Here is a 22,677-nt window from a genome sequence, read left to right on the forward strand (position 1 = left end):
CCCCAAGAAGGAATATGCTGGTGGTTAACGTTGAAGGGTGGGATTCACAACCTAGTGTGAGGAGAGGGTGAACTTGTGCTGTGCACTTTGCAGGAAGAATTTAAGAAGAAACTTCAGATCCAGCTGGAGTGGCACAAATAGCAATCTGCCAATGTGGACAGACATTCAAACACCCTTTGGCTCATTTTATTCACTTTGGAGCTTCATAGTGGAAAAAAACATAAAGTTTCTCTGATGATAGAAAATTACAGAAGACAAGAGGAATGGGATCTCTGCCCCAAATCCATCCTTTTAGATTAATGCTCACTAATGGATATTAAAACAAGGTAGATTAATGAAAGCCCAATAGACCACGCAGCTGAAAAAACACACTTTCTTCTGACAGCCAGGCAGTCAAGAGATGTCCAGGGATTAAAGAGCAATTCAGATTAAATTACCCTCTCCATTAGGATGTCCTTTCCTTGATAATTTGTGAGCCGGAAAAGGGGGATGAAGAGTTGCCATGATCACCAGAGGTCATTCGTTCAAAGTGAACTTTGTGACCGTAGAAATAAGGGCCACATTCAGCTTTTATATGCTGGCAGGTTAATTGAACACAGGTCAACAGAAGACAGGAGTAAGGACGTTGGATTTGAAATAAGCAGCTGTTTGAAATCATGAGGAGTATGGATGGAGAGAAATGAAGGAACCTGCCAGGTGTCAGCTGGCCGGCATACTAGTGAAGGGTATTTTCATCATTAAATTCTGTTATTTGCACTCTGTGGTGGTTTTGCACCATGTGCGAATATTTAGCTAAGCTGGAACTACATTTCCCAGAATTCCCTGCAGTATCTGGTCTCAGGTTAGGGTTGGCCATGGGAGAAATTTGTGCAAGACTTAGAACCTGAAAGTAAAGCAGCAGCCAAGTTTATGTTCCTACAGTTTCAATAGGTGGGATACCAAGCAATGTGGCAGTCGAGGCAGATTGTCATTGATGTGCTGGCTCACCTTCCTGGCATGACAGCACCTGCACCCACAGCAACTCAGGCTTCCACAGGTTTTCTCCTGTGTGCAACTCTGGCAGAGGACGTCAGCTCTTTCATGTCATCATGTATTTTAGGTTACAGGGGTGAAAGACAAATGTAAGGTCCAGGTTGTGTTTGTGAGTTCTAGTTTATGCCTGTGGGGTCCAGTTCATCATTGCTCTCCCTGACTTCACATCCAGCTTTTCTTCCTGACAGCTCATTCAGATGATCTAATAGTGACCACCTGCACAACACTTGGTGCAGAGGCAGCGGCCTTGCATAGACTTTCCCAGTTTCCAGGTCTAATCTGGGAAACACATCTCTTATCTCAAATCATTCATAGTGGTTCTGCTTCTTGGGTAAAATCCCGACTGATGACCCTGCAGGTGGTATATGGTGGATGGACTCCTGGAGACATTTCTGCAAAGTTGCTGTTGGGGGTCTGTGTCTTCGTAAGTGCTGGCTTCCTTTTAGTTTCAGGCTCTAGGAAAATCTGAGTTTATGTATGGTGAGCTATGTTTATCCCCTGTACAGTGATGAAGGCTGCTGAAATGGAAAGATTCCAGTAAAGTTGCCCTACAGAAATGGAATACAATCTGCCTGTTATGTCTCTTCTGTTACTGCATTCGGCGTACATCCTTTGGAGCAAACACAATTACAGCTTCTTTAATCCCATAACGTTGACATTTGGTGGGTTTCAGTTTTGTTTTTTTCTCCTCTGCCATTAAGAGTTAATGGAGTAACACCTTTGCTTATCCAGGAAAACAGAAGTTACTTTTACAATTTTATTAAGAATTAGCTATAATTCCTAGATTGGAATCAATAAGCACAAAGCGTGAAGTATTTTTTGATTTTATTTTTGAAAATTGACAAAATCGTATATATTTATTGTGGACAATATGATGTTTTGAAGTATCTATACATTGTGGAATGGCTCAATTGGGCTAATGAACATCTATTACCTCACATACTTATTTCTGTGAGACAACATTTAAAATCTACTCTGTTATCTTTCTCGAAATACAATATATTCTTATTATATTATCACATAGTCACCATATTGTACAATAGATCTCTTGAATTTATTCCTCCTACCTAACTGAAATTTTGTATCTTTTGATGTCCTCAAGGTTCATCCATGCTACAAATAACAGGATTTCCTTCTTTTTTAAAGGTTGAATATTACTCCCTTGTGTTTATATGCCACATTTTCATTATTCATTCATCCACTGATGGACATTTAGAGTGATTCCAGATCTTGGCTTTTATAAATCATACTGTAGTGAATACGGGGTGCAGATTTTTTTTTGACATACAGATTTCATTTCCTTTGAATACACCTGCAGGAGTAGGATTCCTAGGTCCCATGGTGATTCTATTTTTTAATTTGAGGAACTTCCATACTGTCTTCCATAATGGCTGTACGTTCCCAATAGTGAGCAAGGTTTCTCTTTTCTCCAATCTTCACCAACACTTGTTATCTTTCATCTTTTTGATCATAGCCATTCTGAGAGATATGAGATGATATCACATGATGATTTTTATTTGCATGTCTCTGATGATTAGTGACATTGAACTTTTTTTCGTATATATATATTGGCCATTTATAAGTCCTCAATTGAGAAACGTCTGTTCAGGTCCTTTGGCCACTTAAAAAATGGATTTGTATTAGGCTGTTTTTGCTTTGCTATAAATAAATACTTCAGGCTGAGTAATTTATAAAGAAAAGAGATTGAATTGGCTCATGGTTCTGCAGGCTGCACAGGAAGTATGGCACTGTCATCTGCTTGGCTTCTGGTGCAGCCTCAAGGAGCTTCTACTCATGGTGGAAGACAAGGCAGAGCAGGCAGTCCCATGGCAAACAAGGAGGCAAGAGAGAGAGGCAGAGGTCCTAGGCTCTTTTAAATAACCAGATCTTGTGTGTGCTCAGAGTGAGAATTCCCTTATTATTGCAAGGGGGGCACTCAGCCATTCATGAGGGATCTGCCCCCAGGACCCCAATACCTCTCACCAGGTCCCACCACCAACATTGGAGGTCACATTTCAACATGAGATTTGGAGGGAATACACATCCAAATTATATCAAGGTTGTTTGTTGTCTTGCACTCGAATTGTTTGAGTTCTTTATATAGTTTAGGTATTAACTGCTTGTCAGATGTATGGTTTGCAAATATTTTCTCACATCTGTAGGTCGTCTCTTCACTCTGTTGATTGTTTTCTTTGCTATGCAGAAGATTTTTATTTTGATGTAATCCCATTTGTCAATTTTTGCTTGTGTTACCTGTGTTTTGGGGGTCATATCCAAAAAATTATTTTTCAGACAAATGCCATAGAGCTTCCTTCTATGGTGTTTCTAGTTGTTTTACAGTTTTGAGTCCCACATTTAAGTCTTTGAATTGATTCACTTTGAATTGATTTTGTATGTGGTATAAGGGTCTAATTTCATTCTTGAGGATATCCAGTTTCCCCAACACCATTTATTGAAGAGACTGTCCTTTTTCAATTGTGTGTTCTTGGCACCTTGGTCAAAAATCAATTGACTGTAAATATGTGGAGTTATTTCCAGGCTCTCTATTCTTTTGCATTGGTCCATGTGTCTGTCACATCATTGTAATAATGGGTCCATCATTATTCCCACCTCACAGATGAGAATATGGAAACTTTGGGAGAGGTTAAATGTCTTGTTTAGGTTCAGGTGTTATACAAGTAGTTGAGATTTGAATCCAAATCTTTTTTTTTTTTTTTTGAGACGGAGTCTTGCTCTGTGCCCCAGGCTGGAGTGCAGTGGCGCGATCTCGGCTCACTGCAAGCTCCGCCTCCCCGGGTTCACGCCATTCTCCTGCCTCAGCCTCCCGAGTAGCTGGGACTACAGGCGCCCGCCACCTCGCCCGGCTAATTTTCTTGTATTTTTAGTAGAGACGGGGTTTCACCGTGTTAGCCAGGATGGTCTCGATCTCCTGACCTCGTGATCCGCCCGTCTCGGCCTCCCAAAGTGCTGGGATTACAGGCTTGAGCCACCGCGCCCGGCCGAATCCAAATCTTTCTAGTTCAAAAGCTTTTGATTTCGTAATAATGACTCGTAGGGAATTTTGGTTTGCTTGTTTCTTCCATAAATATTTATTGAGCATGTAAGGTAAACAAATTTTTCTTTAAGTAATCTGAAGTGTGTCTGTATGCAACTCAAGTAGAGCTAGTGAGATGATGAAATTTCCAGTGGAAATTTCCATGGGAAATGCACCCAAAGCTGCTCCCCGCTTCCTCTTTTATCAGGGGCTTCCTGCTAACTCCTGGCTCCATGGAGGGAAATTTTGCTCCATCTCATAAGTGATTTTGTGGTTCCCTTGTATAGGTTGCTACCATCTTGTTTTAGCAAGAGCCAGAGACAGTTGTCACTACCATGCAATTACTTTTCCAGAATTGTGTGTTATCTAATCCCTTGGCCACTAAGTTTGGAAGAAACTTGACTTAGATGCTTATTTTACACTTTCAAATATCTGCATGACATCAACAATTCTGATCAAATATGGATAAAAAATGAAGATATGCTAATGTAGACTCATCGCTCTTATCTAATTGGGCTTGATAAGCGCCTCTCCTTGTTAATTTACATAATGAAGAGCTAAGTTAGATGAGAAGTCCACAACACTGAGACTACTTATTCCACAATAAGCTAGTTTTGTAATGCACTTCTCAAATATTGTGTTATTAGCATATTCTTTTCAGTTCACATTCAACTCAATTGTCTCACTATTACTGTCATTCTCACTATCACCACCAAAAGTACTTAACAAGTGTCTGTGAGTGATTAGGAGGCATATCTATGTGATACGAGACATTGAAAGTGAGACAGTGTGGGTCACTGGAAAGAGAAATGGACAAGAGTCAGGGAATCTAACTTCTCAACTCTGCCGGGTCTGTGTCCTGTAGCACCCACAAACTGGAGATAAGGATGCTTTCCTCTTTCTCATTGCTAAAGATGACCAAAAACAAACTTTGCACTCAATGAGTATGGAATCATTTTGGACAACTGAAAAATAAAATTAAAGCTTTACTTTGATCTGATCCCTGCTCTTTCATGGCCTCTCTTAGAACAGTGGTTTTAAAAGTGTGTGTTTAGGGTGTCTTCGGACGGCAGCATCATGGTGGGGGGTTCAGCCCCACTCTCACCAGAAGAGCTCTGTATTTATCCATTTTTTCACAATGATATTTTTTATATTGGCGTGATAGTAATGAGTAAGTTTGATTGGGGATAAAAAACAAAAATGAGCTTCTGGTACTAAGCCTTGAAGGTCACTGATGTTAGATAAGGTTCTTGATGGCGTTATGTTGATTAGAACAGACACAATGTGGACAGGAAGATATCTGTGTCAGGGACAAAAGTTAGTGAAGCTGGAGTAGAAAGCAATTGTATTGATATATTTTAGTGTATAGGTTAGGAAAGGTAGTTATAGGGATTCCAAATTCCGATTTTGGGTATTTGGCAGGGGGCTGTAAATGAATATGCAGCTCTTATCTGGCTTTAGGAGACGGGCCTAGGAGTGGCTCAGCTAACTGAGAATCGAAACCCAAGTGCTATGTGCCCTAGAAAGGAGTCATGGGTGAGAAGACGTGAGACACAGTCTAGTGCAATAATTGCGCCCATACGTGGTTATTAATGGGCCATTTCCCTGACAAGGTATTTATCTGAGCATTCACACACACACACACACACACACACACACACACACACACGTATATATATATTAAGTGTCTTCCTTGTATAGGTACTGAGGTCAGTGTAATGGTATCTCAGGTCTCTGAAATTACCCTAATATTTTATGCTCAGTTGTTGGGGAGAGCAGAGTGAAGGAAGTGTGTAGTTGGTAAAGGGACTAATGCCTGATGTTTCCTCTCTTACTGCTGCTTTTGCTCATCTTTCCCCAATGATCAGATAGATAGTGAGGATTTTGGTGAGGTCCCTTGTTTGAGAGGATTCACCAAATCCATGGTCTAAACATCCAAAGGGATCCATCCTTCACTTCAAATGATTCCAGAAGCCAATGAAAACCGTCAGCAGAATCCAAGTATTCCGATGCAATTATCTCTTTTCAGAAGAGGGAAATGGGACCTTTGGTTTTGCCAACAAAGAGTATCAGAGCTGGCCAGTTTACTTGTGGACATTTTTGGCTGCAATCTTAAAGACAGCAGTCTTGGAGAGATTTTTATGAGGATGTAGGGCATCTATAGACATAAAAAGCAGAAGAAATGCTTGTTAGTTATGGGGAAGGTGAAAGGCTTAGAAAACTGATTAGCGTAGCAGTGTGGTCAGATGGAAATGAAAGCTCAGAAGCATAATCGTTAATTGGGTGCTTACCTACTAATTTGAGCTTGGATGTCAGCAGTACTGCACTTCATTTCAAACCCAGGGTCAGACTTTAATGCTACATCATAAATTACGTAAAGGCACAACACTAACAATTAGATAATTACGGAGACCCATGCTGTTGCAATTTAACTGGGCAAGTTCAGGGCAAACATGACAGGAATACTGCTTAACCCTCAGACTGCCGGCAGGATTTTTTCCAGAGAGAGAAATGAATACATAAGATGATGTCGTTGGCTGGTTTTCAAAGCCTATGGGTTAAATAATTTCTTTCCAGTAGCTGGATTCATCAGATGACCTCTGCAAACTGAGAAGAAGTATTAGAGAAGTGTTAATTATATTCAAGAAAAATCCAGTCTTTAAATCTACACCAACTAAAGCACCTGGGGTGGGCTAGATTCCAGCTAAACTTCAAGATAAATTTTAAAGTTAAAGCTAATTTTTACAATTACGAGATTCTCTGTGTATGAGATGTGTGAGATGTGTAGTTGTTCAATCCCTATTTTCCACCATTAACATATGAATCAAAATAGAAGATTCAAGGTGAATATTTCATTCTCATTGCATTCTTCCTGGCAAACTAGTGGCTGACTCAATTGATGAAGGCGTTTTCATGATCATTGTGAGTTGTCAAGACTGTGCTGGTGTTTTGCAATATGCTTCTTCCATTCATTCATTGACTCATTTACCAACGTATCTGAACTCTTCTGCGTGCTGGGTGTCATGGATGCAGATGTCACTAGCTAGGTGTTTAAACAACATTCTGATTCCTGGGTAGGGAGAGAAGACTTGTGGGGCCTCAGCTCATGCACTTGTAATATGAAGGCAATTTTTGGAAGAGTTTTGTCCTCATTGTCAGAATGTGAGCTTGAGAAAGTCTAGACCCATACCTCATTTTCCTTCTATCCCCACATCCTCAGCACAGGGAGAGGTACATTTGAAGAAATAGACAAGTCTAAGAGGCTAACTGAAGAAAGGAATAGTTTTGGACTGGAGAAAAAAAAAAAAAGAAAAATGATGGGTAGTTTAACCAAAGGTCAGATTTTGGAAACTCAGATTGTCTGACAAATGAAGTCATATTGTAAAGTCCCATAAGTAATATTTGAAAACTAAATTCTAGTATGTAAATAGTTGCTTGTCAGTTTCATTTGTCTCCTCTTATTCTTATAATGACACACTATAACGTTTGAAGTTACAAAGATAATAAAATAAGGGACCATAGCATTTAAGATTGTTGGATTCATGGAGAACTCAATATTGAATCTCTTTTTTTTATGTGTAAGAGGATGGATTTGCCCCTGGGACCTTGGTGTATTGAGATCCAGATTAGGAGCAATGTGGCTCAGGGGTGCAACACAAAGATGGAAAAATAAGGGGGCTGAGAGTGTAAAACTCTCTAAGAGAGTTTTGTGTGTGCGTGTGTGTATGTGTGTGTGCACAAACAGTGTTGCATAATTGCAGAGCTGTACAAGGGTAGAGCAAATTCGAACCAAGATTACTCCTGGGGAAGAGAGCTGTTTTCTTCTACCCTGATTTCACCTCTTGCTAGTGAATAATGGTGTTCATGGTCCCCCACATGGTCTCTCCAAATCATAGGGAGCACCCACAGAGTTTGGTGGTGGCACAAAGCAGGTCAGCACAGAGCCTCCAGAGAGCAGCGCCCTCCAGAGAGAACAAGAGGCCTTATAGTCCGAGCTCTCTCTTCTGAAGGAATGTAGCTAGAACTGACCTTGCAAACCAAGAAAACATTTCTGGATTTTTGATATTTAACAAAGGAGAGAGACTCTGGGAAGCGGAGAAAGACAGTATTTTCCTGCTAGGTGGTAGGGTCTGGGGGTCAATTAATTTGAATATTAAAAGGATCCCTTTAGGAACACTTACACACTGTTGGTGGAAGTGTAAAATTAGTTCAACCATTGTGGAAAGCAGCCTGGCGATGCTTCAAAGAGCTAAAAGCAGAATTATCATATGACCCATTACTGGGTACATACCCAGAGGGATATAAATCATTCTACTCTAAAGACGCATGCACATGAATGTTCATTGCAGCATATTCATAATAGTAAAGACATAGAATCAACCTAAATGCCTATCAATGACAGGTAGGATAAAGAAAATGTGGTACATATACACCACGGAATACTATGCAGTCATAAAAAGAATGAGATCATGTCTTTGTGGGAACATGGATGGAGCTGGAGACTATTATCCTTAGCAAACTAATGCAGGAATGGAAAACCAAATGCTGCATGTTCTCACTTATAAGTGGGAGCTAAATGGTAAGAACTGATGAACACATGAAAGCAAACAACAGACACTGGGTCTACTTGAAGGTGAGGGTGGGAGGAGGGATTGGAGCAGAAAAGATAACTATTGGGTACTAGGCTTAATACCTGGGTGATCAAATAATCTGTACAACAAACCCCTGTGACACATGTTTACCCATGTAACAAACCTTCATATGTGTCCCCAAACCTAAAATCAAAGTTTTTTTTTTTTTTTAAAGGATCTCTTTATTTTATTCCTTAAACTACTTAAGTGGGAGTATTAGTTACATGCAGACAAAGAACTGAGACCTGGAGTGGATAGAGAGAACAAAGATATTTCAGACTGTAAAAGCTAAAATGAACCACCTTTTCAACAAATGGTGGTATATTTTGTGTGTGTGACTGTAGGTAGTAATAAACTAAATGAAAAAAAAACCCAGCAAAAACAATTCTTATACAGAAAAAAATGACATCTCACAGAATCTCATCATTTACCTTGGGCAAAGTCCTTTTCAACACCTCACCTCTTTGTCTTTTTAAGTTCCCCAAAGGTATGGGCCCAGCTAGGGTCAAAATTCAATAAGCTCAACACATTTCAGGAACTATCTTCAGCTTCAGATGCCTTTGATGTCTTTCCCCTGAGTATTGATGCTGATAGATGTGCCTTGATGTCAATCCGTCTTTCCAAATATGAACTGTTGGGAATTCTGCTAATGGCTGGAATTTGGTATAATTTTTCTGCTGTACATAAAGGTATCCGGTGGTCCAAATTTGAAAATATCTTTAACAAAAATTACTTAATATATGAATTAATAGCAATAAGTCACATTCTGAGACTCAAAATCCATCGGAATTCTCATTATGATTTCTTGGGCAGAGAGTTCGGCTTTTGTCAGTGTTCCTTTTGCTGCAAGGATAATATTTAAAGTTTAGGTAACGGTCCATTTTCAAAGGTGAGTTGGTGTTAGGAAACTTGCATTTCTAGCCAATGCTATGTAGAACTAAATAATAATAGTTCACAGAATATTCACTTAATTGTTAAAAACCTTACAAAGAAACTAGTGAAAATTAGCAGAGTTTGGCTTTTCTGGATCACCTAAGAAAGAGACTTATGAGCAGTCAATTGAATAGAAGTTTTGATTTGCTGTGCATTGGTGGTTGGCTCTTAATCAGTTGTAATTATCTTTGGCAAGGAAACTCATGGGAAGGATTGATACTTTTTCTCCTCTCCGTCTGTCTTCTTACCTTAGGATGTACAACAAGGCAGGTCGTTCTGAACTTGGGTTTTGCATGTAATGACATGTCTTATAGCCTGTGCGCCTTCAACATATTGAGGGTCACCTCATTCTTTCTGGTGGTGGCCTGGCTTTCTATTGTGTAGATGGGCCATCGCTTATGCTCTTGTCCTCCAAAGATGGTTACTCAAGAACATTTCAATCTTTTGCCTTTGAAAATAGTGCCATGGGCCTGGCACAGTGGCTCACGCCTGTAATCCCAGCACTTTGGGAGGCTGAGATGGGCAGATCACGAGGTCAGGAGATCGAGACCATCCTGGCTAACACAGTGAAACCCTGTCTCTACTAAAAATAGTAGATGTATATGTACCCACGTGGTGGCAGGCGCGCCTGTAGCCCCAGCTACTCGGGAGGCTGAGGCAGGAGAATGGCGTGAACCCGGGAGGCAGAGCTTGTAATGAAGAGATCGTGCCACTGCACTCCAGCCTGGACAACAGAGCGAGACTCTGTCTCCAAAAAGAGAAAAAAAATTGTTTTTGGAAATGTTCATTATTGAGCCAAAGGCCATGTGCATTGTAAATTTGGGTGGATAATGCCACATTACTCCTTACAGATTCGGTGGTAATTTGGGAGACTAATTAGCCATGGGTTGCTAACAACTGTCCCAAAGTTATCTTGAAGACAGAACTTGACTACATGGAGCTGGTTCAGACAAGAAAGAGAGAAACACTGGGCAAGAGACTATAGGAGGGGAAGGAACAAGAGCAGCTGAAGGTCTGTAAAGTAGAAGAGAGAGGGGTTTGACTTGCCCTGAAACATTAAAAGTGCTGAAACTAATGAGTGGAGTTAACACACAAGGGAGACACATGAAGGTTCAGTATTAATAAATACTTTCTAAAAGTTTTACCAAATATGGATCTGATTATTTGAAAGCAGGTGAGTCCCTTGTCACTAGGAGTGTTGGTTGTCACAGGCTCTGTGGGTATGTGCATGTGTGTTTGTGTGTGCTTCTGATGGTGCTTGTATGCATATGCATGCGCACACATGTGCATGTGTCCTGTGTGTATGTGTGTGCATGTGTATGTGAACATGTACAGGACAGTTATATAAAGAAGGCATGAGCACCAGAGGGGAAGTCACAGTAGATAACCTTAAAGCCCTTTCCAAGTACGTGAGACAACAATTAAATGAATAAGTCAAAATGTAGATAACTATTTGTTTAAGATACGAGGTTTTGTTTAAATGAATCACCCAAATCTAAATACTCCAGAGATCAACTCTTGTGTAATATGGTATTGTGTATTCATTATTTCTGTGAACGTGCCTCAAGTGCCTTCACAAGATACAGCCACAGACAGACAAGCTCCCCTGACACAGGGAGCACACATGAGGCTCAATGGTAAGGTACAGTCAAGGTGAGGGACAGTACAAAGGCCTGCACTATGGGAGGGTCTAGGCCACACTCCATATAGGAGATTAGGCTAGGCTAAAATCTGAAGGTGAATGAGTGAACTCCTTGGTGAGTATGGGCAGCGAATTTCAGGCAAAGACCTAAGAAGTTCAAGGAAGTGAAAGGATCTTGGGGTGGACATTTAGAGTGTGGAGCCTGGGGAGAAGGCTGGTGAGAGCAATACCAGACTAGGATGAGAAGGCAGGGTGGGCACAGATGGTGAAGGCCTTGGGGAGTATGCCAAAGATTGGGGGCTTTATTGTAAGAGCAATAATATTTGAAGGGCTTTGAGTAGCAGTTACATGTCAAGATTTGCATTTTATTAAGCTTGCCCTGGCACCTTGACAGGGAGATGTCTTAGGTCAAGGTTTCTTAACCTTGGTGCTACTGACATTTTTGAGTCACAATTCTTTGTTGTGGGGGCTGTTCTGTGCATTGTAGGATTTTTGGCAGCATCCAGTCCTCTAATCATTAGTTGACAGTAGCACCTCCTCATCACCCAGTTGTGACATCCAAAAATGTCCTCAGACATTGTCACATGTCCCTTGATAGGGTAAAGAGTGTGTGAAATTGTCCTTGATTTAGAATCTTTGTTTTAGAGAATGAGATAAAATGATAATCTGAACTGGATGGAGGATAATGGCAGAAGTATGAGTCAGAGGGTAACCAGTAGAATGGATAGATTTGGGGTATAGGTAGAGTATGAAGAAGGAGGGTGAAATCAAGAATAAAGCTGAGGTGCTGGAATTTAGCAAAGTGAGCTGTGGGGCACAAGGGTGGTTTCCCGATAACGTGATACATTCCATTTTGGAAATGTTGAGTTTAAAGTGCCTGGTAGTGGGGGCCTCCAGGTGCTGATATTCACTGGGAATGAGTCTAGGGTTCAGGTGAGTCTCCCACAGATTTGGAGTCAGTGGTTGGCATTTGAGGGCTGCTGTCTTATAACTGGCAGTTGAAATAGTGCCCCTTCTGACCCCACTAGTAGCATTATGGAATTGTGTGTCTTGGATGCCCAAATGCTTGTGGCACTATGCAGAGTAATATGTGGCGGATTCTAAATGCTCAGAGTTCCTTGGCCATTCACCAGGGCCATCCCACTGGAAAAAAGATGCACATGGTTTCCCGACTAAGCAGAAACAGCCCCTGCAAGGTTGACCTTTCCTGCTCTAGGCAGCTGAAGTGTTTCTTAAGTGACGGCTGAATAGTCGAAGCTATTACTCTAACTGTAATTTGTAATGGCTCTCTAACGCTTTAGAGAGAGCTGGGGTTCTTTGGGATGAAAGGTGACTTTTAAAAGTCAGTAATTATACTTCCAGTGAAAATGTGTCTCTGGCACAGTGCATAACTATAGTATGCGGGGCATACAGGAATTCAGTCCTGGACAGGGCTTATATTAATCATAGTTTCAATACCCAGAGAACATGTTCTCAGTAGTTAACCATCCTCTTCCCCCCTCCTTAAAATGTGGACCTTGTAATCAAAAGAAAGACACACCCTCGACTATAGCAGGGCTGCTATGCTAAATAAAAAATTATAGTTATTATACATGGACTTCATACCAAGCAGGGTCAAGTTATAACACATCTGGTAACCTCCATTAAAGAGCTGAGTTATGTTCAGCTTGTGTTTTAATTAGCCTGTGATAAACAAAGAATCAAAGGCCATTCCGCTCTGGTGGCTTTTATATTTATGACTGCCTTCACCTACACTTACATACAGGTTTATGAAGTGTAAAAAAGTGAAGAGTTCTAGTCGCACTGTCTAGACCATTTACTGTAATAGCTCAGTTAGGAGGCTGTATTTCTGAACCAGCCAGATGTTCACAACAGCCTGCAGAGCTGGTGGGCTGCTTGGCTTACAGAAATGTTGGGACAAACACAGTCTGATCTCCCAAGAAAAGATTTGGTTTCCACACTTCTGGAGTGCTCCGGTTTCTTTGTAGTTTGTAAAAATGTATCTGAACAATGGGCTTTAGAAAAAAGAATGCATTATCTTCTGGATCGAGACCTACATAAAGCCTTGTCTTCCTCAAAAGTGAGAAGGGTTACATGATCCAATAAGAAAACATTTTTATAGGGGAGGAAGTTGAGCCAAGAAAAGGCATCTGTCTCTGGCCCACCTCACCAAGCTCCCAGCCGAGAGAAATCCTGAGTTGGTTTATGTGAAAGATGCTAAGAAATTTTGTTAGAAAATCTTCTGAACTTTCATGATTTTCTAGGTATGTTCCAGCTCTACGATTCTCATATCTAAGATCAATTTAGATTATTACATTTTTAAGGTGATATGACCGCCTCTCTTGCTGGGCCTATGGAATTGGCCTGGAATAAGCTTTCTGGAGTGATCCCTATTCCTCTCTGCCTCTTTGGAAAAGCTCACCACCGCTTTCCTCGCTGCTCTGAGAGGGGATTCTGTACCAGCTCCTAGCATGGGGAGTTGACTCACGATTTAGTTCCACTTCTATTTTCTTCCTTTCAACCACTTTATTTTTTCTTTTGCCTTTTTAAATAAAAAACAAATCTGTATTTTGAAGTATAACATACAGGAAGAAAAATGGAGAAAATATCAAAGTGAGTATACTTTGTGAGCATATTCACAAGGGTTAAAACATCACAGCACCCCAGAAACTTTCTCAGTTCCCCTTCCAGTTATTTTCCTCCTGCGCTCCCCCGAAGTGACCACCCTGATCTCCAAGATGGATTAGTGTTGCCTCTCTTTGAAGTTTGTATAAATAGAATTAAACAGAACGTACTCTTCTGTGTCTGACTCCTTTCACCCAGCATTGGTGAGATTCATTGACGTTGCTGCGTTTAGCTGTAGTTGTTTAAAAAATCTCTGTGTAATGTTCCTTTGTATATATACCCCACTTTATCTATTCATTTTACTGTTGATAGAAATTTGATGGTAGTCAGTTTGAGCTGATCATGAATAAAGACATGGACACTTTTGCACGTGTCACTTGGTGCACACGGGCAAGCGTTTCTCTTGCACCTGTCCAGCCTGCTTGTGATTTGCCCTCTGACAAATCATTCAGCTTCTTAGGATTTGTTTCCCTTTCTTTGAAAGCATTAATGGAGTCTGCTTTGATAGATCTCCTATTTATTGTGTCCACTGTACTGTTTGTGGAATATTTTTTAATGAACTTGCTATCATCAGCAGCCTGACAGTTTTTTCCTCCTTGTTTCCTGTATGGAAGCATAAGTTCATAGTAGGCTCCCTGACATCAGGGGAGCCACATCAACGTCTTCCTTCAGACCCAGCAGCTCTCACAGTGTGATCCTTGCATCTGCAGCATCGCCTGAGAACTTGTGTGAAATGCCCATTCTCAGGCTTCCTCCCAGACCTACAGAATCAGAGATGGGGTTTGGAACACAGCACTCTGTGTTTTAGCAAATTCTCCAGGGAATTCTGATGTCCACTCAAGTCTGAGAACCAGTGCCTTAGCGTCATCTCCACCTCCATCACCTCTCAGCATGCACACAGCAGGAGGCACTTGGTAGGGAATTTATTTATTTATCATCCACTCATTCCACCAGCACTTGTTGGGCACTTTCTATGTCCTGAGCTTCACTCTGCTAAAGGGATATGGGGATATGAAGATGCATTAGAGATGGTCCTTGCTCTCAGGGGGCTCAAGGTCAGCAAATGGATATAATACAGGGTGATAGATGCCTCTCCTGGGGAGGTCAGGGAATGGTCCATTCAGGAGGTGAGCCTTGCACTCAAATAAGCGTTGAACTAAATCACTGAATGGCATGCCCCCTAGCAAGAACTAGCTAATGTTGGCATGTTGCTAGTAGCCTTTTGGATATAAAAGTGCACAGTGTTATCATCACTTCCGAAACCCAGGTGCCTGGAATATGGTAGACAGTCATTAAATACGTGTCGAATTTCTGAATGAATGGCTAGTTTTTCTGTGGCTTTTTTTTTTGCCCTGTATTTCATTCATTCAACATGCATTTATTGAACACCTGCTATATGACAAGAACTCTGCTATACACTAGTTAAAGGGGGGAGTGAAAATAGATACAACTTCTATTTGTCCAAAGACCAGTAGACAAAGCTACTAATGTGAAGTGTGTGAACCTGGCTGTCTAGGGTAGTGCTCACTTAGCTGTCTTAACTAGTTCCCAGCAAGCTGTTTGAATGTTCTCATTGGTCAAGGAAGCCCAAATGGCTGTGCGGCTGGGGCTAGAACAGGCCTGTGTGTTTGATCTTCTTGATCTGGGAGAGGACTTTGTGAAGAGGTGGATCTACTCAGTTCTTCGGGGTGTTTTATACAATTTAAAAGGTTCTTTTGATGGTGGGAGACATCACACTGGCACTCAGAGAGTTGAAAGGTAGAACTCTTTGCCACTTACAGCTCTGAATAAGAGAAGGCTTCCAGGCAGAATTCCACGGGGGGTTGCTCCTAGGGACAGGATAACAGAGCTGGAGCTATGGGGTCTGTTTCTGTATGGCAAGGGGAGGGTGGGTTAGCCGGGTCTCACGGGCTCATTTAAATAATTCTGTGGGCTCTAGGGTAGAGTGGCTGTTGCTATTGTCTGGTACCTGACCCTGGGGGACATAGGAAAGGTGCATCATGAACCTGGAGTATGGGAGTCCCTTAAGGGAAATGGTCATGATGTGGACTTAATCAGCTGCTCTAGGAAAGAAGTTGACCAGCCCCCAGCCAGGGCATGACAACTGGATCATGACAACATTTTAAGAAAAATTATATTACATAGGGAAGATTCATGGAATGACAAATTCTGTTTTGCTGCAATGAAACATTTATACAGTCTTTGTGTGGCTGTCCTTTTTTCTCCATCCTCAACTTCTCCAGCTATGTAGTGGGCAGTTTTTTGGTTTTCAGGTGGGAGTAGAAGCAGGAATTCTGCATCAGCACAAGTGAGCATACACTTTAATAAAAATTATATACCGTATTTCTAGCCTGGTCAGGGAATGATATGTTAAAAGTAACCCCTATAGACCTCATTTAGAGGGTCATGTTGAAGTTACCTGGGAGGAATAATATCTTGAAAGATGAGGGGTGACCAGACACTCCTTGCTCATGTTTTTTGAAATCAACTCAATGAGTAAGGGTGCCTACGTTAAAAAATGGAGCTTCAACGCAAGGCTGGCAGGCCCTTTTCAGCGAATAGATACTAGACTTTAAGGGTGAGCAATGACTTAAATGGTCTAAAAAGTTCCAACTAATGTTATTGTGGCCTGCCAAGTGGTTCATTGTTTGTGGGATGAACCAGAGTAAAATCTCGTGAGACATAAGAATGGAGTAACGCCAGAAATGATCTTCTGTTGTTTTGGAGCCCATTTTACTAGAAGTTGTATGCATGGATTAAAGGAAGGGGGTGGTCGCCTTTAGAATCCCTGGCTGTGAATTTTGTCAACTCCACGCAACTTTTTTGCTTGAACTCTTCCTAGGCAGCAGCAATTTCTGACTCTGTGGCCTTCGTAGCTGGCTGTGCACTGGAACACACACAAATGAAGCAGGACTGTTGGACTAGACACTTGGAAATATCAATTAGGTCCACCCAAGCCTCCAGACAACCTCTTTTCCCAGTGAGCGTTATGCCCTGCTGGAACTGCCCAGAGATGCAGATCTGAAGCTCATTAAGACAGACTGAATTGCATCTATATTTAAAGCATCTGCTGTCCCAGGATACAAAAGTAAAGTGGTGGATGTTATTCTTGCTGGATCTGCTGTCTGAAAGCTCAAACATTTCCATCCCTTTCATATAATCTTGATCCTGTAATTCATTGTCTATCTTTAAAAAATTCAACCTGCCTTTACATTAAAAATAAAGCAAAAGCAAAACCATCACCACCGTGCTTATTTTAGCAAGTTTATTTTTTAAGAAGATAAAAATCAATATTCTCCCTTGCACAGCTGATATCCTGGGGGATGAGCTACAGGAATCATAGTTAAATTGCTGCTAGTCTGTCTGTGTGAGAGAAAAGGTCAATATTTTTCTAGAAAGAAAGCGCTCTGCTTTTCTCTTGGGAATCAAGAGAATGCAGCAGTGGTAAATTACTGAATTTTGTGCCCAGGTGATTTCCAGGATAATTCCACTCCTTGAACGGAAACACCCCTCCTCTGCTATGGCTCTTTCTTCTCACCTCTCTCACTCTCAACTTAGAAAGTGTTTCATGGCCGGGCGTGATGGCTCACACCTGTAATCCCAGCACTTTGGGAGGCCGAGGCAAGTGGATCACCTGAGGTCAAGAATTCGAGACCAGCCTGGCCAATATGGTAAAACTCCATCTCCACTAAAAATACAAAAATTAGCCAGGCGTGGTGGTGGGTGCCTATAATCTCAGCTACTTGAGAGGCTGAGGCAGGAGAATTGCTTGAACCCGGAAGGCAGAGGTTGCAGTGAGCCAAGATCATGCCACTGCACTACAGCCTGGGCAACAGAATGAGATCTGCCAAAAAAAAAAAAAAAAAAAAAAAAAAAAAGAAATAAGAAAAAGAAACGGTTTGATTTGGTCTGTGTCACTAGCTTAACCTTACAGAACTGCTCAGCAAGGACTGAGTGCCTTACCTGCTAAACTCAAGAATGTAGGAAGTCAGATCTAGGGGTTGTCTCTGAAGAATTCAGATCTAAAATGCCAGTATATCAGTCAGGATAAGCTGGGCTCTGCTGAGGTAACAAAATCCTCCAGTCTCAGTTATTTAAAACCACTGAAGTTTCATTCCTGCTCATGCTGCATGTTCACGGCTGCTCAGCAGGGGCCTCAGATCATCACTGAGATTATTCAGAGACCCAAGCAAAGGAGACCCTGACTTGACACCTGCCTCATGACCACCAAAGCAGTGGAGATAAAGTAAGATGAGTTGTGCCTCACTCTTTAAGCTTAGCTCTTAAGTGACATGCATCACTTCTGCTTACATTTCACTGGCCAAAACAAGATGTGTGACATACCTACTTTTCGTATGCCCAGAAGGAGGGTAGAACCAGAATATTTGTGAACAGTCTTAATGACCACTGTGACTGTTCATCTGACGAACTGGGAAGTTTGAAAAGACCTGAGAGGCTATTTCCTCTGGACTTCATCCTAATGAGAATATCTTTTCTTTTTTGGCGGCAGAGAGGCGGGGCATGGAAGGGGCAGAGTTTCGCTCTTGTTGCCCAGACTGGAGTGTAATGGCATGATCTCAGCTCACTGCAACCTCCACCTCCCAGGTTCAAGTGATTCTCTTGCCTTAACCTTCTGAGTAGCTGGGATTACAGGCATGCGCCACCATGCCCAGCTAATATTGTATTTTTAGTAGAGATGTGGTTTTGCCATGTTGGTCAGGCTGGTCTCAAACTCCTGACCTCAGGTGATCCGCCTGCCTCAGCCTCCCAAAGTGCTGGGATTACAGGCATGAGCCACTGCCCCTGGCAGGGAGATATCTTTTCTACAATACACTGACCACTGTCCATGCTCAACCTCTGCTAGAACATTCCTGGTGAGGGGGACCTTGACTACTTCTTAAGGTGGTCATGGTGTTTTTAGACAGCATTTGTATAGTTAAAGTCTCTTAAAGCCTGCATGTCTAGAGCTTGGTCTCATCCTCTGTCTTCTGGCTATTTGACCCCGGCTATGGTGTTCACCTTGCTGAGTCTGTTTCCCTATCTGTAAAATGGAAAGAATACTCCCTTTGTTCAAAGTTAAATTGAGCATCAAATGAAATGCAATGAAGTCTATTGAGCCTCTACAGGGTTGGCACATAATTGAAAACAAAGGTTTATGCCTCTGCTTTTTCTCCCACACAGGCTTCTGTAAGGTTGAATGTGAAAATGTATATAAATTAGCACATATGTATTCAATTATTGCTCTACTTGTAGATGGCAAAAATGTTTAGTGACTATGTGCACAATTAAAAAACATGCCAATATTTGGACCAAAGTGGTTATGGAAAGTCTTGGAAATCCAGTGTCATAAATGAATATTTATAAATTGTTCAATCATATCAGACATTTATTATTTAAAATAGATGGATTTTTATTTTTTCTCTACTTCCGATTTGTTTTCTGGAATGCCTCCCCCTCCCTATAGCTTGCTTACTTTGAATTATTCTTCATGTTTCAGTTTCTCTCTAGTTTTCACTGGCAAAAATGGTCTGTGTTTACCCCAGATTGTATCATTTGTCACACAGAATTGTCTCCAACTTTAAGTACCTTGGAACGATGTTTGAATGCCACAGTATTCATCCCCACCTTTCCAAATGAATGAATTGGCAACATATGCAAAGTAGCTATAACGGTATCCAGCACTTAGTAAGTCCTCAACACTGGTGGTTCCTCTCTCCTTCCCTTGGGTAATCTTGGAGGAAAACTGGACCTCCAGTTTGCACTGTTTAAGCTCAATATGCTAAATGAAATTCTGAAACATGTTGCTTGTCATTGCCCTTCATAAAATATTACTGTCATTTTGGACAAATGGCTCAGAGGACATCTGGTTATTCTCTGTGACTGATGATGATCTAGTAAAGCAATGGCTATTTGCAGAATGACTCCAGGCATTCAAGAACAGTGGATAAGCAGAAACAACAGTGGGGTCAAGAGAATATCAGAGATGAAGGGGCAAATATCTCCAAACATTTTTGTATATATAAGTTGATTTAAATAGTGTTTGCCTTCAGAAAAATGCTTTGTTGAACAAATGCAAGGTTTTCCATCTCTACTAGTTAATTGGATAATGAATCTGGAGAGCTACTCAGAATTACCACTTTGGAAAAAACAGAAGATACCAACTCAGTTCAATGTTTTATCTTACTCTATATTGTTAGCACAACACAACACCTTATGCATTGGTGAGTCCAAACCTCTCATTTCCTGGATCAGGGGGACTGAAGATCAGAAAGGTCACGAATATTTAAATTTGGAAATAGTCATTTAGGCTTCAAATCAAATTCTCTCAATTTTTAATGTTCCTTCTGAAGTGGGATGAAGACCCTGGAGTCAGCTTTGTAGGAGACTAGAGAGCGACTTCCAGTGGGGCAAACTCTGGGCTGGTCAGCCTTCCTTCCATCTGGTTGCGGGGTCAGAAATGGAGAGACTCCAAATATCCTCCCCTCAGGAGATGGTGGCACAAGAGAGACAGCACCCTCCTAAGATTACTTCCGGCCCTGCTAGGTCACCTTGGCAATTTCATTAGCTCCAGGCTGCCTTGTTCCAGTCAGATTTACAGAAATTTTAGATCTGGGATTTGGATCAAAAGGCAGAAGCAAGAAAAATTCATGTTGAGTGTTTTTTGAAACCAACACTGTAACAATTGAATCTATTTGATGTAGAAGTTGTTACCATCTAGACTGATGTCCTCATCGTCAAAGGGCAAGAGCAAATGTCTCTAGGTTCCTGTGTTGTCCATTTGTTTCCCCCTCCCTTTTTAAAATGGCCTTATGGAAGGACACCTTCTTCTCCTTCCTGTAGGAATGGGCCACGAGCTTCATGTGAGAGCCTTCCCTGACTTCCCTCAACCACCAAGTGGAAGCAGTGTCTTACTCTCAGAACCCACATGGCATTTTATTCGTGGCATTTATCCATCAGGGTGTCCCTTTGGGAGCCGGTCACTTTTTATTCTGCATGATAGGCGACTGTGTCCATGCTACATTTCCCATTGTAGAGGATGAACCCCTCGAGGATGCATCTTTGATTGATTTACCCTTGAATCTCCCACAGTACACTATGTCCATGCAGCAGCGGCTTTAAAAAGTATAACTGGAAAGCATTTCATCATACAGTATTGTAGGGCTGCCTGAAATAAATTGATGGGCAATGCTGAAAACCACACAAATCTCAGTAGCCAGCCTTTGCTTCACGGTGACAAGGATGATGCATGCACTGGAAACTTTAGCTTTGAATCCCTGCCTAGGACATTAGGCCCTTCTGTGATGATTCTGGTCAATCTGGCTGCTGCTCAGTGGAACTACATCTGGTGCACAAGGAGGCATGTATTAAGTGCTCAGCAAACTTGGGCTGAGTGACTAACTTGGTGGATAAAATGTACAAGAAACCAGCATCTCAGAGTGAGCCTGAACAAGGCACAGCAAACTGGTTTAGGTTTTATCAGGCCACATTAAAAATTGCCAAGTCTATGAATTTAAACCAGTAGTATGCTGGTAAGTGTTTAATAATCAGCTTTCTGGAAAAAAAGGGCCTGATTTGTAGCATTTGCTGATTCCTGTGGTGTAAATACATCCTCCATGGTTGATATCATGCTACCAATGTGATGTCACTGGCCTTAGAGTCCGGAGGGGACACATGTGATATGGGCTGTCCTCCAGCACACCTCTGACTAATCTTTGTCTTTTCAGGGCTCATAAGGTGGTGCTGCTGCAATGATGGTGACCACAGTTGGGTGCAGTCTAGGAATTCAGATAATCTACATCCAAATTCCGTGGCTACATCAAGCCATCCTTTCAGCAGGTTGGATCAGTGTTTCTAAGTTCTTGATCCTCCCAGCCATGGAGCATTATTTTGGTAATATTTAATTCTGCTTCTGTTACCCAGACACAGCAGATATGGTGCCTCAGACCTCATAATTAACAGCTAAACACTTAGTAAGAAAAGCTTCCTAAACTCTGCACTTAAACCAGGGGTTGAAATGCAAAGAAAAAAATAAGTTAAATCAGATTTTTAAAAAAATATCAGTGGGAAGCCAACAGTAGCTTTGCTGAATTTGAACAGATGTATTTAAAAAAATCAACCAAATTCCACCAGTTTGGGTACATGCTGGCAACTATATGGGTATCATTAAAACTGTGAAAATCTCCACCTAGAATTGCTGTTTGTCCTCATTCACTTTCATGCACACTGTCAGGATGGGCAAAAATTCTTGGGAGTGTTCAATGTACTAGGGGTTATCAGAATTTTGAGTAAGACACTCCTGAATTCAATACCTGGCACTCTGACCATTTGCCTGACTAACCTCAACGTGCTTATTTATAAAGTGGGTATAAGCATAGTAATAGTATAATAAGCTCCTTGAGCAATTCTGAAGCTTAAATGAGAGCATGTGTTCAAATCACTCAGTACACAGAAAGTCTTAATTGCTGAGTTGGCAATGATTAACAACCTAGGAATTCCTCCTAACCCTAGATGTCTCATAACATTTTCCTGGTTAGCTCTGCTTAGGTACATTGTCATTAACCTAAATGTTCGTGTTTGTGAAACAAATTATATCATCCGAATTGATGCTTACAATAATCCTGTGACATAGAGAATGATCTGATTTATTTCCATCTAGTAAATCAAGGTGCTCCCTGTTTGGTATTGAAGTATGACGCTGGGATTCTTTACTTAGTCCTCTTTCTGCTGCCCCTGTTCATGTCCAGGACTTACCTGTGCTGCTCCAGAAGCTGGGACTGCCA

At 41.4% G+C, this 22,677-nt stretch overlaps 1 long non-coding RNA gene across 2 annotated transcripts in view; it reads left to right on the forward strand.

Moving 5' to 3' along the window:
- Positions 1-21,835, forward strand: part of LOC105479394 (uncharacterized) — a 77,956-nt gene extending 56,121 nt beyond the window's left edge. For both annotated transcript variants that reach the window (XR_011625396.1, XR_011625397.1), the window contains exon 7: positions 21,622-21,835. This is a non-coding gene — a long non-coding RNA (uncharacterized lncRNA). The remainder of the gene's footprint in view (positions 1-21,621) is intronic.
- The last annotated feature ends 842 nt before the right edge of the window (positions 21,836-22,677 follow it).

This window comes from Macaca nemestrina, chromosome 7 (assembly GCF_043159975.1).
Source record: "Macaca nemestrina isolate mMacNem1 chromosome 7, mMacNem.hap1, whole genome shotgun sequence".
Lineage (NCBI taxonomy): Eukaryota > Metazoa > Chordata > Mammalia > Primates > Cercopithecidae > Macaca > Macaca nemestrina.